The sequence below is a fragment of the Ipomoea triloba genome, chromosome 14 (assembly GCF_003576645.1).
Source record: "Ipomoea triloba cultivar NCNSP0323 chromosome 14, ASM357664v1".
Classification (NCBI taxonomy): Eukaryota; Viridiplantae; Streptophyta; class Magnoliopsida; order Solanales; family Convolvulaceae; genus Ipomoea; species Ipomoea triloba.
The window spans coordinates 11,750,942-11,768,841 of record NC_044929.1 but is presented as its reverse complement, the minus strand read 5'-3'; positions in this window follow the sequence as shown (position 1 = coordinate 11,768,841).

Sequence of the window (17,900 nt, the reverse complement as noted above, 5' to 3'; positions counted from 1 at the left end):
ATTATTCTAACTCATAAAATGTTATAATAATAATATTATTATATAAGTTAAACCAAGTACCTAAGTAGTTAGTTAGTTAATTTGAATTAGTCAATATGTGGATAATAATGCATCATGGCATGCAGTACGTGAGTTGTGTGGAGTGATTGTAGCTTTGCATGACTTTAAGTTTAGCATTATCTTGTTGTGCTCTTTGCACTATAAATAGGTGCATTACTCATTTTATATATCATCAATTCAAAGTATCATTTCTTTTCTATTCCTCTTTCTCTCTCATTATATATATATATTTATATATATTATATAGATATATTATATATATTATATAGATATATCTATACTATTAATAAAAACAATATCCTCAGTTTTAACTTCCCGCCCAAAACATCTACACATTAGCTATTAATTAAGCAATTATTTGCTGAAATTCAAACAAGGATAACATTAGAAAATATAATCAATCCAAAACATATCTTCAATTGCAGTATATAATATTTGATGTTATAATTTATATGATTATATATTGATCCAAATATTCTTAATATATTATAACAAATCCATTCCGTGCATTGCACGGGTGAAAATACTAGTTAGATGAAAAAAAATAAAGGAGTGAACATTATTCAGATAAAGGAGCGAAAATCTTAATCTGAATTAGACTTCTATATATGTTATGTTACTGATTTTTTTTTATTTTTATTTTTTGAAAATATGTTATGTTACTGATAATTTAATGATGATTATGCAAATATTTATTAGGGTGTATTTGGTTCGCACATGAGAATTGAAATCGGAATGAGAATCAAATACTTGGTAATGATAAGAGATTTTTGACAAAGTATTTTGCATGTTTGGTAATAGGGTAGAATTGGTAATTAATGATTACTAATATTGATGTTTAGTTATATGTATCACCCTATAACGTGAATAAATGTTTTAAAAATACAAAAGCAAAAAATAATCAAGGTAATTGATCCTAATATAATGACATCCAAAGCACCAATATGAACCAAAAAAAATCAAAATATAAATCTAAAATCACTAATCCAAACTTAAAAATCAGATTACTAATAAGATGGAATGATAGTCATTTTTAATTAGAAAATGGGGTTTATAATGAAGGGGTAATCAAATCACATGCGTTTTAAAAAGTTATCAACCAAACACTAACCATGATTTTGATTCCCATTCATAGTGTGTAAACACATGAACCAAACCTATAATAATGCCCTTTCTTTTTTTAGGAGAAAAATTCATATACATTATTTGAGAATGTGCCCTATATTATAACTCACAAGAATCAAACTCATGACTTTTAATATGAGAATTATGTTTTACTTAATCTTCTATCCTTTTTTAGATCTATGATGTTTATATATAAAGGCTATATATTATATATGAATAGTATTACAAAATTGTGATATGTTCGTTGCCTCATAGGTACCAAATCACACATAGAAGTCGTATTGTGATTCTGTTATCTAGTTCCCTAATACTCTGTCAAGCGGTAGTGCGCACATAACAATCTATAGATTGTCTGGTTAGAAAGTGAACTAAGAGCGACTCTTAGTCTTAGCTAGGTAACAATGTAGTATCTGTTACAATGTAGTATCTGTTTATAACTACTTTCTCAACCTATTGAAGCACAAAGAGTCAACAGTTGCCTCCACTGACACTCGAACCCACTCCCATCATCCATGTGGGAGTGTTAACCGGAACCAGTGTTGCAAAAATCGCGCCTAGCCGGCCGGCTAGGAGGCGCCTGGGCCGCCTAGCCCGCCTGGCTGGGCGCCTGGGCCGGCCGGCTGGTTTTATTATTATTATTATTATTATTAAAAAAATTATAAATTTGAAACATTTAAACTATTAATGTTATAATGTATTAACTAATACTCTAATAGTCCAATAATAAGTAATAACTTAATAAAATAATAAGTAATAACTAAATTAAACTAATAAGTAATGCACTAATAATTAATAAATCTATATCTATATATATATATATATATATATATATATAAACAAAATCCTCCAAAACGAAATCCTATTTCCCACCCAAAATATTGTACATTAAAACAATTAAAATAATAGAATAATATTAAAACAATACAATTCCGATACTACAATTCCAATACAATTCGTATCAAATAAATCTGCTATTAAAACACGAAATCCTATAACATCAAAACATTGTTATGCATTAGGATTAGTACATTGTTATAATCTATATCTATATATATATATATATAAACAAAAGCCTCCAAAACGAAATCCTATTTCCCGCCCAAAATAATGTACATTAAAACAATTAAAATAATAGAATAATATTAAAACAATACAATTCCGATACTACAATTCCAATACAATTCGTATCAAATAAATCTGCTATTAAAACACGAAATCCTATAACATCAAAACATTGTTATGCATTAGGATTAGTACATTGTTATAATCTATATCTATATATATATATATATAAACAAAAGCCTCCAAAACGAAATCCTATTTCCCGCCCAAAATAATGTACATTAAAACAATTAAAATAATAGAATAATATTAAAACAATACAATTCCGATACTACAATTCCAATACAATTCGTATAAACAATAGAATAATATTAAAACAATACAATTCCTATACTACAATTCCAATACAATTCGTATAAAATAAATCTGATATTAAAACACGAAATCCAATACTACAAAATGAAGTCTACTATTTCACAATTCCTATACTACACTAATACAATTCGTCTACTACAATTCCTCTACAATTCCTATACTACAATCTATACTATATATAAAAAAAAAATTCTCACTTTAAGCTTCCCGCCCAAAAGAGTCTTATTATATTTAGGATGCGATTATTTCCTATTTTCCTATTCGTTGTACAATTCTACGTACATTACAATTCCTATCATACTACAATTCTATCGTAATAAGACTACTATATATAAAAACTAAATCCTCACTTTAAGCTTCCCGCCCAAAACAGTCCTACAATATTTAGGATGCGATTATTTCCTATTTTCCTATTCGTTGTACAATTCTACATTACAATTCCTATCATACTACAATTTATCGTAATAAGACTACTATATATAAAAACTAAATCCTCACTTTAAGCTTCCCACCCAAAACAGTCATACAATATTTAGGATGCGATTATTTCCTATTTTCCTATTCGTTGTACAATTCTACATTACAATTCCTATTGTATCACAATTCTACATTACAATTCCTATCATACTACAATTCTATTGTAATAAGATACAATGCAACCTTGTATAAATCCCTAATCCTATATTCTAAACTTTAAAAGAGAAACGCAAAACGCAGTGCAATTATTCCAGACCTCTCCACCTTCAAATCTGCAAATTCTGTTGTTGCGGTCAAGATATTGTTTTATTTAATATAGCTCAATTTTGTATTGTTTTATTTAATAGGAATAAAATCATGGTCATGTTTGGTCATATTGCTTTATTTTGTATTTATTGTTATGCATTTTTTATGTTGTTAGTATGCTGCCTTTTTTTTTTTTTTTGAGTTTTTTTCAGCTTTTTGCTTGGTTTTTTAAATTTCATGATCTTCATTAGTGAACTTGCATCCATTACAAACACATTTCAAATTTAAAGATTTTGGATCGTTAAAGGCTCCTAAAGAAGTGGATAGCAATCAGCTAATTGGTAAATTCTTCTTAAAATTTTGTTCTATACTGGACGTGTTCTATACTGCATAAACTAATATTATTAATTAATTGGTAAAAAAATTAATAAAGTTTAATTGGTAAAAAAATTTTATTTACCAAATTATGACGATAACTAAACCATTATAATTGTGAGAATAATGAAAACAAATTTGGCCTAATTTTATAAGAAAAAATAATTTATTAATTATTATTTACATCAATAATAATAATTCAAATACTTATCTATACTTCTATATCTATACTACTATTAATAAATATAAAATAATCCTTTGTGAAATTTCCGCCCAAACAACAGTAAAGATAAAATGGAAAAGAAAACTGATTTTACTAATTGATTGAAAATATAAAAATATTTTAACGAATAAAGAAATGGAAATTAGACAAATTGGAAAGGAAAAGGACATTACTAATTGACTAAAAAATTATTTTTAAAAAACTTTTAAAAAGTTAATTACACTTTCCTTTTGAAAACTTTAAATTATTTAAACTTAAAAAAATTAATTAAACATGTGTTGTTAGATTATTTATAATAATTACAATTAATTCATTCAACTATCGAGGAGGAAGAAAAAACTAAATGCGATACAGTGAACATGAATATACTTAAGTTATAAAAGTATAATTTCACATATATTAGTGTAATTGACTATTAATAATTGTCTAATAATTATTATGATAATTAAACGAAACATTGGTCGTTGAATTTATTTTTATAATAATTATAATTATAATTAAATTATTTCTAATTTTTCCTATATTTATTTTAGTAATAATATAATTACATAAGTCATATTACATATTGATCTTTTTAAGATAATTGTAGACAAAAAAGTCATATATTATCAATTAATTGAGTAATACTTTTGCACTAATCTCATAATCAATTAAATGTAAATGTTCAATATAATTTTTTTTTATAATTTTATCTTTATTTTTATTATCTAAATATATAATAAAAAATTTATCTGTGCATCGCACGGGTAATTGTACAATTATTTGCTTTAATTCAAGGAAAACATCAGAAAACATAATCGGTCCAACAAATTTGATGTTATATAATATTTGATGTTATAATTTATATAATTGTATATCGATCTAAATATTCTTAAAATATTATAGCAAATTCATTCCGTGCAACGCACGGGCGAAAATACTAGTAATAACTAATAACTTAATAAGTATTAAATATTTAACTATTAAAGTGTAAAGACTTACAATATTAAACACTTTACAATTATTAACACTTAAAATATTTTTTTTGAATTTTTTTTAAATTAAAAAAAAAAAAAACCTAGGCGGCCTAGGCGCTAGGCGCCCCCCAGGCGCCTAAAGAGCGCCTAGCGATTTTTGCAATCTTGACCTGAACACCGGATGCCACTAGACCACAAGGTCTTGACATCAATATAATTTAGTTATTGTGGTTGAACTTTATCATGGATTTAATTTTTAGTGCTTTCTCTATCAAGACCTCTCATTTATTACTTCTCAGAACTTTAGGGTGCGTTTACTAACTGAAAATTTTCTCTAATTTTCTGGAAATTTTGAAAACTGGAGAACAGAAAACAGAAAACATGTTTACTAACACAGTTTTCTATTTTGAAAACAGGAAATAATTTTTCAGTTTTCTAGAAAACTAAAACACTATAAAAAACTGTTTTCTAAATGGAAAACAGCATCAGTTATTATCTATTAGACTATATGTTATTATAACCACATTCTCACAATTATCTACTTACATATTTATTCATTACTATGATTACATTTATTATAATCTTCTTTTACTTATCATTATCTTTTATCTTTTCTATTTACATTATTTATTTAAACATTACTTATTTGATTGTGCTTAAAATTATACATCATTCACATTATCTAAATTAAAAATTGAAATCTATACCACACTTTATATTTTGATTGAACTCAATTGATTATTGATTTTGGTCCAGATATCAGATATCGAAATTTCACACATATATTACTATATTAGAATTCAAAATAAAAATTATATATTACATACATGTCATTCAAATGAATATATCCAAACATATTTTAAATATTAGCTCAAAAAGTATTAATATTATCTAAACTAATTTTTTTGTGAACTTAATAAGTTATTGGTTCAAATATATTTATATTTATGTTATATACATATATAAATTTGGTCCGGATATCAAATGTAAGGTCTAAAAATAACTCGAAATTAAACTTATTGTTAATTTTATAACGTTAATTTGAAAAAATAAATTTGAAAAAATGAGTGTTAGTAAACAAGTTTTGTAAACCGAAAACAGAGAATGGAAAGCAGAGAATGAAAACTGAAAAATTGAAAAACAGAAAACATAAAACAATTTTCTGTTAGTAAACGGACCCTTAGTTTTCAAAAAGGAAGAAGAAAATAGTAGCCAAAACTGTATTGATTATGGGGAAGATCTTAATATATAGGGTCATGTTCAGGTGTGGCCGCGCCCTTACGTGCGGCCGTACGGTTTACACCACTCAATGTTACGGAATGCACCACTCAATGTTATTGAGTGGTGCATTCCGTAACATTGAGTGGTGCATTTCTTAACATTGAGTGGTGTAAACCGCACGGCCACACCTAAGAGCACGGCCACATTTGAATAAAAATCTAATATATATATATATATATATATATATATATATATATATATATATATATATATATATATATATATAGTTTTTCTGAATGAGGAAGCTGATGTTGCAAAGAGAACTCATTCTATAGAGACGCATTGATGCTAATCAATTGAACTCTACTTGTGATATTGTCCCTCTACTACAAGAAGTTAGATTGATGAAAACTGTGGAGAATATGAATGTAGGTCCATATTCCAAGCTGGTGACTATGGAATTCTACTGCAACCTAACTGATTCTGTGAATGATCTTACCAATCCTAAGCATTACAAGGTGTTTATAAGATGCAAATGGTACAAGCTGAGTCCAACAGTGATCAATGAGTTTTATGGTCAAAATCATCAACCAATGAATGGCATAACTAACTGGGATCATGTTGCTAGAGTTCTAACTGCTGGAAGTTATTCTACTGGCCAACCAATTTACTGGATTCAATCTACAATGTTGATCTAAGTTCTAAGTATGCTATTCTTCACAGGATTGTTGTGACAAATTGGACCCCATCAGCTCATTTGTATTCCATCTCCAAGGAGCTAAGTGCACTGCTTTATCGTATCGGTACAAAAAAAGAAGAGGAAAATAGATATTGGGAGGATAATATTTAGACACGTGCTATCCTTCGTACACCCAAGAGAGCAGAAGGTAAAACTTCCATTTCTAAATTTAATTCTCGCTCTTCTTATTGTTTAGTGACTATCCATATATCCCCATGAAATTGCTTTAAAAACAGTTCTCTATACCGAGTTGATGAGTGCCTGCTGGGAGGCAAGCATGTGAAAGATGTTGAGTTAGTAACTCTATGCCTTAGAGCATCCTTATCAATGGAGTTATTTCACGGTTATTGATCAGTTTTTGTAGGTGTGATTAACAAAGAAAAAATGGGAGGGAGGAGAAAAAAATAAAATAAATCTAATTTATTATATATATATATATATATATATATATATATATATATATAGGGTCATATTCAGGTGTGGTTGTGCCTTCCTGTGCGGTTTACACCACTCAATGTTAAGAAATGCATCACTCAATATTAATAAATGCACCACACAAATAACATTGAGTGGTGCATTTCATATTAAGAAATGCATTTTCATTGTGCTGCATTTCATAACATTGAGTGGTGCATTTCTTATCATTGAGTGGTGTAAACCGCACGGCCGCACGAGAAGGCGCGGCCACATTTGAATAGAAATATATATATATATATATATATATATATATATATATATAAAGCAGCTTTGTCAGGTGTGTCGTAGGCACGCGCATTGCACATTTGGGCGCAGACGCGCACAACAAGCTTACTTCACTGAAAGAGTGAAAGTTATGTTAGCGAAACACTGTTCCAATAAACTTCATTTGCAAGAGCAACCAACTTTTCTCTCTCCATCTTCCTCTCTCCTCCATGTGAGATATGATTCTGACATAAACATCATATGATTCACTGATAGGGTTGCTCTTATACATGCACCATCTGATGATCACACTGAGAATCTTACTCCCATATCCGAGACCTCTGACTATCTACTAAGCTGAAAAGGACTGTGAATGATTTGGAAGTAGCTCGCAGGCTCAATGGTCAATAGCTTGACGTAGCTCGCATTGAGCTAGCTAAAGTTTTACTTAGCTTGAGTTTTGCTAATTTTGAACTAGGAGTTGTTGATATAGTTGAAGAGGAGGCACCCCCTCAATCCTAAACTTTAGCTATTTTCTTGACAAAAAAGAGGAGATGTTGATATTAAGGGGGAGTAGTTGAGTAGTTTTGGTCAAGTTACTTTGAAAGACAATTACTTTTTTTTTTATCATGGTGATTGTAGACCGATTATGATTCGTATTTGGTTCTTTGGTATATATCTTTGAACAATTGTCCTTTGGAAATGGTGTTACTTATTTTTGTGTATTTCTCTTATGTTTAAGTCTTTTGGTTGTTTAAAATGTTGTCATTTTATATTTAGTTATATAGGTTTTGAATGTTTTGCCAAATAATAGCTAAAGGGAGAGTTTGTTAGTGTTTCGTCTTGTAAACCCCAACTTGTAATTGGCAAAATAGATAGGTCTAAGTGCTAGTTAGTATTGTGACACCCCTAAATTTTCACGCTAAGATAGGCAAGAACTTAATAGAAAAGCTAGCAAATCTCAGAACCAAGACAGAATAAAGCGAAAGCAATACTAGTATTCAAAGGGTGTCATGCCACACCTAGGTAAGTCAGCACCTAGATGCTAAGGCTAAAATCCACAAACTAATCCATCAAAAGTAAACATAGCTGTATAAGTCAATACATAAATAGAGTCTAAAGCGCACAGGCCTGAAATGTCTAACAACCAACAACACTAAACTACTCATAAGGCGGGGTAGATATAATGCTAGCGCTCTCACGGCTCAAATCTACTCCATACCTGGAAAACAATTAATAAAACATTAGCAAAGGAATGCTAAGTAATCAACCACTCACACTCGTAAGAAATACTTAGTATAGCATAGATTGTAAATAGGTTTACACACGCATATAGAATATATGCACCAACGAAACTGTTCTTTATTTAAAACTAGATGACTCAACAACCAATAAGCTGAATGAATCACAAACCAATGACACTTCCAAATGAACCCAGTATCAATGAACGAATCCATAATACAACATTGCTATAATAAGATACTCAATCGAAGCATAAGTTCAACAGAATAATTACGAATAAAACCAACCAAACCCAATCTCCCATCATTCTCTCAGAGCGATCCCAAACCAAGATACAAAGGATAAGATCCAAACCACAACCACCAAACCATAATACCAAACCATCACACCAATGTCACAACACAGAGTCATAAAGCCCATTACCACAGAGGCACAATGCTTGACCACAAAGGCATATAACGCCCATTACCACATAGGCACAAAGCCCAACCACAGAGGCATATAATGCCCATTACCACAAAGGCACAAAGCCCACATGATTCCTCTCATAATATCAACCACAAGTAAAGCCACAACTCAATCAACCACTCCCCAAAGGATATCCAAGACTCAAGAAGCCAAAGAATTACTTAAAAGGACTCAAGGTCTTAACACATCAACTCAGATTCAGAACATGGACACAAGGCATGCTCAGAACAATAACCAAGAATCAATCAACCATACTAACTTAATAATCCAAGATAAATAACCAATGATCATGAATAATTATTCAACAATTAAGGAATGATACTCAATAACATGTTCATGACATGTTCCAGAATCAAAGGTGAAACAACAGAGTCAATAGACCACAAAACCATTACTGGAACAGAACCAGAATTTGAACTGAAGGAATACCCCGGCGGAACACCATGAACTGCCTCAACCATGCACCCCAACTGACGGAACGCCTCAGCGGAACGCCCTGGTTCGTTGTTCTCTTCCACGAGGAGGAACGAGGCCACCCAGTGGAGTCCTACCTTTCGCCACTCTACTCCACCACTACATTTGCGGATCACCCAGGCGGGACACATTATACCACTTGAACGCATCGCAAGTGCAATCCCAATACACCAACTCCGAGACAAGAACAAAATACACGATAATCCAATCCAGAATACAAAATATGATCAGACTACACAGATTACACATCTCAGAGGCCAAATAATACATGGAATCCATAACAATAAATACTCATATACATCAAGATGAAATGATAATGAACACAAGTCCATAGATCCACAATATAGATTCAACAATCCAACAAATCAAAGGCTAAACCCCAAAGAAATTCCACAGGATTCCACAACACCAAATAATATTCATATATTCAAGAGTGAAAGTAGGTTTTAGTGTAACATGGAAGATTACCTCTTGAAGCTTTAACAATCCAAAGCAATCACCACTTCTAAGCTTAATCCCTCAAACCACCATCACCTCCTTAGTCATCGTAACCCAAGAAACCCCAAAGAAGACTAATAAGAAGCTTATAAAAAGACTAGGAAATCATAAGGTGAAATGCAATCTAAGTAGGGATTAGTACTTACCCAAGCACAATAAATCCTAAAAGAGCAATCTTGCTTGCAACCTTGCTAGGATGAAGAGTGGTGTGTGTGTAGGGTTTTAGGAATGAAAGAGATGGTGAAAATCTTTTTGTAGGAGAAGGAAAGAGACTAGGAAATTATTATTATTATGAAGCTTTTATATGGATCCTCAAAATCATTATATGCATAGTGTATATAATATTAGGGTGTTTTAAATAGAACATGGGCTCATCCAGAAGGGATGGGCTATCCAATTAAATATTAATTCAATTAATATAAGACACGGTCCTTCAAAGATTGGGCTATTTAAATATATTAGAATATAAAATATATTTCCATTTAAAGAAACGGAGCCCAATTTATAAAATTAACCACACGGTAGGAATAATCACCAAGGTTTAAGGCATGATTTAAATTCGGGGTATCACAGGTATGCTATTTGAAGATCTGGCTGAACGTAGTCTACACCAAAGCCTTTGAAAACTAGCTGTTAGAACTACACCGACTTATCTTCTATAGTTGGCAAAGGAGTTACGCGTCCTAAGTTCATTTTACAAGAATATTCACCTCTGGTTAAAATACCTCAAGGTAAGAAAATAGTTCATGCTACATGAAATATCTTAGGATTACTTGTCTTACAAGTTCCAAAGTAATATATATGTTGTTTAGAGTGAGAGTTCAACAGAATACATGAAAAAGAACTACAAGAGAAATATTTTGATCTCCTGAAGGCATCACTGATGATATGAATTTAAGAAGACTCTTGAGAAGAAATTCTATAAAGCTTTATCTTTGGACCGTATTCCATACAATTGTGGTGCAGTGGTGGGTGAGTCAACGAGACGGACAACAACAGTGTGGATCTCCAAAAAGAGATTTTTTTGGATTGTTAAAAGCACGAATCTCCGACCTCGACAATCCTCTATAGCTTGATCATATTGGGTATTTACCGTGTGTGGTATATCATACATTGGGTTGAGAAAGTGTTCTCTTACTGTCTATATGAATTGCTGTTGAGATAGTAGATTGGACTCACTGATGGTAGTCCCCCAAGCGTATATATGATTGTATCGAACGGGTAAACAATACTCTAACTCTCATTTACTTTATGTTTGATTTAATTTTCCAAATTAGATATCTCGTTGACAAACTATCTAGTTGAACAAATGTAGTTAGGGTTAGCGATAATTAGAATTCAAACAGTTGGGTTAATCGACTTAACCAATAATTCTTAATCTGGAAATACTGAAATCACATAAATATTAGCACTTGTAATCACAAAATTCTTTGACATGAATGTCAATTACATATGAACAATTTTTTAAATAACATAAGATTTTTATTCCAAAAGTACCTTTCATTGACTTTTGAGCCAAAATAAGACTTAACTACCTTATCACTCACTAATGCTTGAACCAAGTTGAGATAATCGGACTGGACACAAACCTCCATCACACCCCTATATTTAATCCACTTTAGAGCTTCCTTGCATGCCATAGACTCGGCCATAAGGGGATTAAGAACACAATCAAGTGAGCCATTAATAGCAGCCATGAACCCTCCATCACTGTCTACCAAATAAGCCCTGAACGATACCCGATTCGTAGCTGTATCAATGCCAACATCCACACGGCAAACAAGTGAGCTGCTTGAAGAACCCTACATCGACACTACAAGTAACATAATTAGCTTATAAACCAATTTTAGCTTATTTGATCATTATTAGTTGTTTGACTTGGTTAAACAATCAATATGAGTGTTTGATTAATTAGCTTTTTGTAACAGCTTATTGCTCCAAAATGTTCAAATTAAAAAAGCTGCACAAAGTAGCTTTTTAGAAAGTAATTTTACATGTAATCAGCTATCAACTAATTTACCAAACACTTTCTATAATCAACTAATGCTATCAACCAGTCAAACTCACTAACCTAATCAACTAATAGCTATTTATCAAAAACCTCATAAGAAGATGTGTGGCAGGGTGGTAGGCCAAGAGGTAATATTAATACTCCAGTATTATGGCATGCTAGGACTTTTACAACTAAAAAATATTTTAAAGAAGCAACTTTGGAGTATGCAATTAGACATGGAAAAGACTTGAAATATATAAAGAATGTCAAGGTTAGATGTGTAGCAATTTGCACTCATGAAAGTTGTAAATGAAGGATTACATTAAGAAGAGTGGAGAATGAGTTGTGTTGGAGGGTGCTTAGTTTCAATGATAACCATGAAGATTGTACATGAAGTAAGAAGAATAAACTAATAACATCTTCAAAAGTAGCAAAAAGGTAGAAGAAAGGAATTCAAAACCATTCAAACTGGAAGATGCAGTAATTCAGGAAAAATGTTTAGACTTCTAAGCATTACAATTTAAGCAATGGCCGTCTACATATAAGGCAATGTCCTTTGCTAAGAGAGATATTAAGGGAGAAGCTAAAGATAACTTTAAAAAAATTTGGTGTTACTGTGCTGAAATCCAAAAAACAAATCCGACTTCAAGTTGCCTTGTTAAGTTAAGTGATGATGTGTATAAGGGAGGAAAGAAAACACTAATGAGAGTATACATTTGCTAGGAAGCTTGTAGGGAAGGATTCAAGTATTGCAGGCCCATAATTGGTCTTGATATTGGTTGTCATCTCAATGGTAAAATGGGTGGTATGATACTGACTGCAATTTCAATTGATGAGAATGAAGGAATATTTCCAATTGCATATGTTGTTGTGGAAGGTGAGAGTAGAGAGAGTGTGAGTTGGTTCCTAGAGTTATTGAAGAGGGACGTGCACATTGATGAGTTGTCTCAATAGAAGTTAACATTTATGGCATACAATCAAAATAGATTGATATCAGTCATAGATTTTTGGGGCAAGTCATAGGTTTTATGTTAAACACTTACATGTAGAGTCGTCAAAATGGACTTTGCCTGCCGGTCTGGCCCATCCCACCCCCTACTTAGGTAGGGGTGGTGGGTTTCAAAACTAAAAGCCCGCTAAGGAGAAAGTTTTTTTTTCCCGCCTTTTCAAAAATATATATGTTATCTTATCCAACATTCTAATCTAACCCTAGTTGTAGTACTGTAGTAGTCGACTCTAGAGAGGCACAACCGCAGTTTGCAGAGAGGTGAGATAGTCATACCAGATCACCAGACTTCCTCTTCGTCTTCTTTGACAGCTCATTTTCTCACCAGCTGTCTCCGCCTCCTGCTCTCCTCCGCACTGCTCTCCAAGTATCCAGGTTTAGCTGGACCAGCCCTCCACTCTAGTTTCCAGCCACGCAGTCACGCTGGTCACCTCTCGCACTCTCGGTTAGTGCCTCTAGTTCTCTAGAGTCTGGTCTTGACCTCTTGTTCTAGTACTTGCAATTTTCTTCAAGATCTGGTTCATGATATCCTGTATACATATCACAGATTACCAGGAAATATAAACTATAGATTCTGTAAAACTCTGGAAGGTAGGTTTTTACTTGTTTCCTATTAGAGGATGAAGGACACGTGTAGAAATTAGAGGATGAAGGACACGTGTAGATAAGGCTATTCTTGTATTTTCATTATCTCGGTTGTTACAACTCCCATTCCATATAAGAATGACAGTTACTTTCCAGTAGATCAATTTTGTAATTTTCTGTTGTCAATCAATGATGCAGCACCCTTTACTTTCTCATTTCTTTCGTTGAGCTCTGTGTTCTCAATATGGCATCAGAGGCTCCACGAAGGAGCTCTTACGCCGCCGCCGTCTCTGGCGAGGCAAGTCATGATCGACGCACAGATTCTCCGATAGTGCGATCTCCAGTTCGCACGGCGTCAACAACGATTCCGCAGAGGAATCCCCTTCCACAGACGCAGAGAAGCTATGGCGCGGAAGATTTAGAGAATCCTTTTCTCTTTAGCGCCAATGATAATCATAACCTTGTTCTTGTTAGTCCACCTCTGAACGGCAGCTCCAACTACAGTTCATGGTGCAGTTCCATGAGGATCGCCCTGGAGGTGAAAAATAAGTGGTGTATCGTCGACGGTAGCGTCGAGGCACCGAACAGGGAAGATGTTCAGTATCCTTCCTGGAGGCGGTGCAACCTCATGGTGTGTTCGTGGATTTTCCGATTCGTCAGTTCTTCTATTGCAAGCAGCGTTAAGCATCTGGACAGAGCACGAGATGTATGGGAGGATCTAAGGTGGCGATTCGCGCAGTGCGATGCTTAGAAAATATCGGCGTTACAAAATGACATCTACAACTTAAAGCAAGGATCTCTTTCTGTAAGTGAGTATTATATAAACTGCCGAACCATGTGGGAAGAGATGAACACCTTGAGGCCTCCTCCCATGTGCAAATGTGATCCAAGATGCAAATGCGGTCTCGTTGAAGAAATCTGGAAAGAGCGCAACATTGATCAGGTTATCCGTTTCCTTCAGGGATTAAATGATGATTATCACAATTTGAAATCTAATGTAGTTGTCTTAGATCCTCTACCGGATGTTTACAAGGTATATGTTATGGCCGAGAAGCAGGATAGACAGAACAGTTTGAAAGGCTTGAATAGCCTAGAAATCATACATGCTAACTCTGTCCAGAATGTTCAAACACCTACTGATGAGACGGTGGCTGCTGTCAACACATATAACACTAGACTAGAAGGTATACAAACAATGGAGGCAACAAGGCCAAATGTACTTTTTGCGACATGACCGGATACACCATTGACAAATGTTACAAAAAGCACGGCTACCCTCCGGGATGGGTGCCGGGCTACAAAACTAAGACAAGACAACAGGTAGCAGCTCCTGTGATGAACAGCATGTCTGATCTCCCTCTTGGAGTCACTAATGATCAGTTCCAAAAACTTCTGATGGCCATTCAAGGACAAATGGGGCAGTCCTCTCAAACTGGACAATTCGCCACCTCTAGCACAGCAGCAGCTACATCTCTGGTTTCAAGATTTGGTGAGGATAACAGTGAAGGCAAGTTCTTTGTCCCTAGTATTAATTTGCTTTCATTATGTAATTCCACATGGATTTTAGACTCCGGAGCTACAGACCACATAGCATGTTCCATTGAATCTTTTGATGAATATCACACTGTTGAAGGGTACGAAGTCAGTTTGCCTACTAGAATTCGGGTTGATGTCAAACATAAGGGAACTATAAAACTTGGAAACAATATATGGCTAAAGGATGTTATGCACATACCCTCATTCCAATTCAATATAGTTTCAGTGAGCATGTTGCTTCAAGATAGTTCTTATAATCTAATTTTTTCATCTGAACAGTGCCTGATTCGGGAACCTCTTGGGATGATGATTGGTTTAGCTAAACAAGAAAGGGGTCTCTATCTCATGAAGCCACCTATACGATCAAGTTGTAATTATGAGAAACTGGTCATGCAGTGTAATAAAGTTGATGTTTGGCATCAACGTTTAGGACATTTTCCATTTAATAAAATGCACTTGCTTAAAGATGTGCCTAAATCTTCTGTTGTGAATAGAGCTTGTGATATCTGCCACTTAGCTAAACATAAACGCTCCCCGTTTCCCTTGAGTGTTCCATGTTCCAATACTTGTTTTGATATCATACATGCTGACATATGGGGTCCGTTTCCAGTAAGTGCTATGAAAGGTGAACATTATTTTCTGACTCTTGTGGATGACTATTCAAGATTCACTTGGCTGCATTTGATGAAAAATAAATCAGAGGTCAAAGAGCTAATAAAGAGGTTTCACAGTTTCGTCTTAACACAATTTGGAGTCCTGATTAAGGTGCTGCGTAGTGACAATGGTCCCGAGTTCAACATGAAAGATTTTTTTGGTGAGAAGGGCATCATTCATCAAACCTCTTGTGTTAATACCCCACAACAAAATGCGGTGGTAGAACGAAAACACCAACATATCCTCAATGTGGCAAGAACTCTCCGGTTTCAAGCTCAACTACCTCTAGAGTTTTGGGGGCATTGTGTATTGCATGCAGTGTTTCTAATCAATCGGCTTCCCTCACCGGTAATTGATGGCTCAACTCCTTACAGCAGGTTGCATAATAAGGATCCAGACCTTACTAGTCTTAAGGTTTTTGGATGCCTTTCCTTTGCTTCTACTCTGCCTAATTCGAGAAACAAAATGGATCCAAGAGGCAGGAAGTGTATCTTCATAGGCTTCCCTGCAAATACTAAAGGATACATATTATATGATCTGTCTAACAAAGCTATCTTTGTTTCTCGTGATGTGTCTTTTTATGAACAGTAATTCCCTTTCTCCGAGCAGGCCACATCGGTGTCACAATCACTGAATCCTCCCTTGCCAAATATTCCTCTATCAACACAGCTACACTATGGAGAACAACCTAGGGATGAAGACATGCAGTCCATGAGTGCTGAACAGGGCATACATGAAACAGACAACCCTCAGAATTCTGAATATAGTTCTCCCCTAGATTCTGTCAGCCAACCCTCTCATGATCCTAGTGAAGGTGCAGCCACTAGCCAACAATTACATGAGGAATTAAATGCTGACACCGAAGAGGTCAATAATGATGTAGAACATATCGCTCCAATCCCCAGGCGATCGTCCAGAGACAGACGCATACCAAACAGACTACATGACTATGTTTGTTATTCAGTTGTTCAGCATCGACCCTCTCCTCATGCCTTATCCAAGGTTGTCTCATATGATAAGCTTTCATCTTCACATAAAGCTTTTACCATGGCAGTCACGTCCATCGCAGAGCCTCGAACCTATAATCAGGCCATCAAACACCAGTGTTGGAAAGATGCAATGACAGTAGAAATAATGGCTCTCCAGGATAACAACACATGGAAATTAACAGACCTACCTGCTGGAAAAATTCCTATAGGCTGTAAATGGGTTTTCAAGACGAAACTCAAAGCTGACGGATCAGTAGAACGACATAAAGCGAGATTGGTTGCTAAGGGCTACACACAACAGTTAGGGGTGGACTACATCGAAACATTCTCTCCCGTGGCCAGGCTGACAACTATTCTTACATTCTTGGCAGTAGCAACCTCTCAAAAATGGCATATCCATCAGATGGACATAAACAACGCTTTCCTCCATGGCGACCTTAATGAAGAGGTTTACATGGTTCTCCCTCCCGGTTTTCAAGGAGAAATGCCAAACCAAGTGTGCAAGTTATCAAGATTTCTCTATAGCCTAAAACAAGCAAGTCGGCAATGGAATACAAAGTTGACGACTGCTCTGCTGCGTGATGGTTTTAAACAGTCGAATGCTGACCGTTCCTTATTCACAAGGGGCAATGGTACCAATTTTGTTGCTCTTTTGGTCTATGTCGACGACATATTAGTTGCAAGCAGCAAAATAGATCTCATACAGCAGCTAAAGGATTCATTAAACACAGCCTTCAAGATCAAAGACTTGGGTGCTTTGGGTTATTTCTTGGGCATTGAAGCTAAAATTAGTGAAGCTGGGCTGAACATCTGTCAACGGAAGTATGCTCTCGACATTCTCAAAGATGCAGGGTTCTTATGGTGCAAACTAGTGAGCACTCCCATGGTGTCCGGATCCTTTTTGTCTCCCAAAGA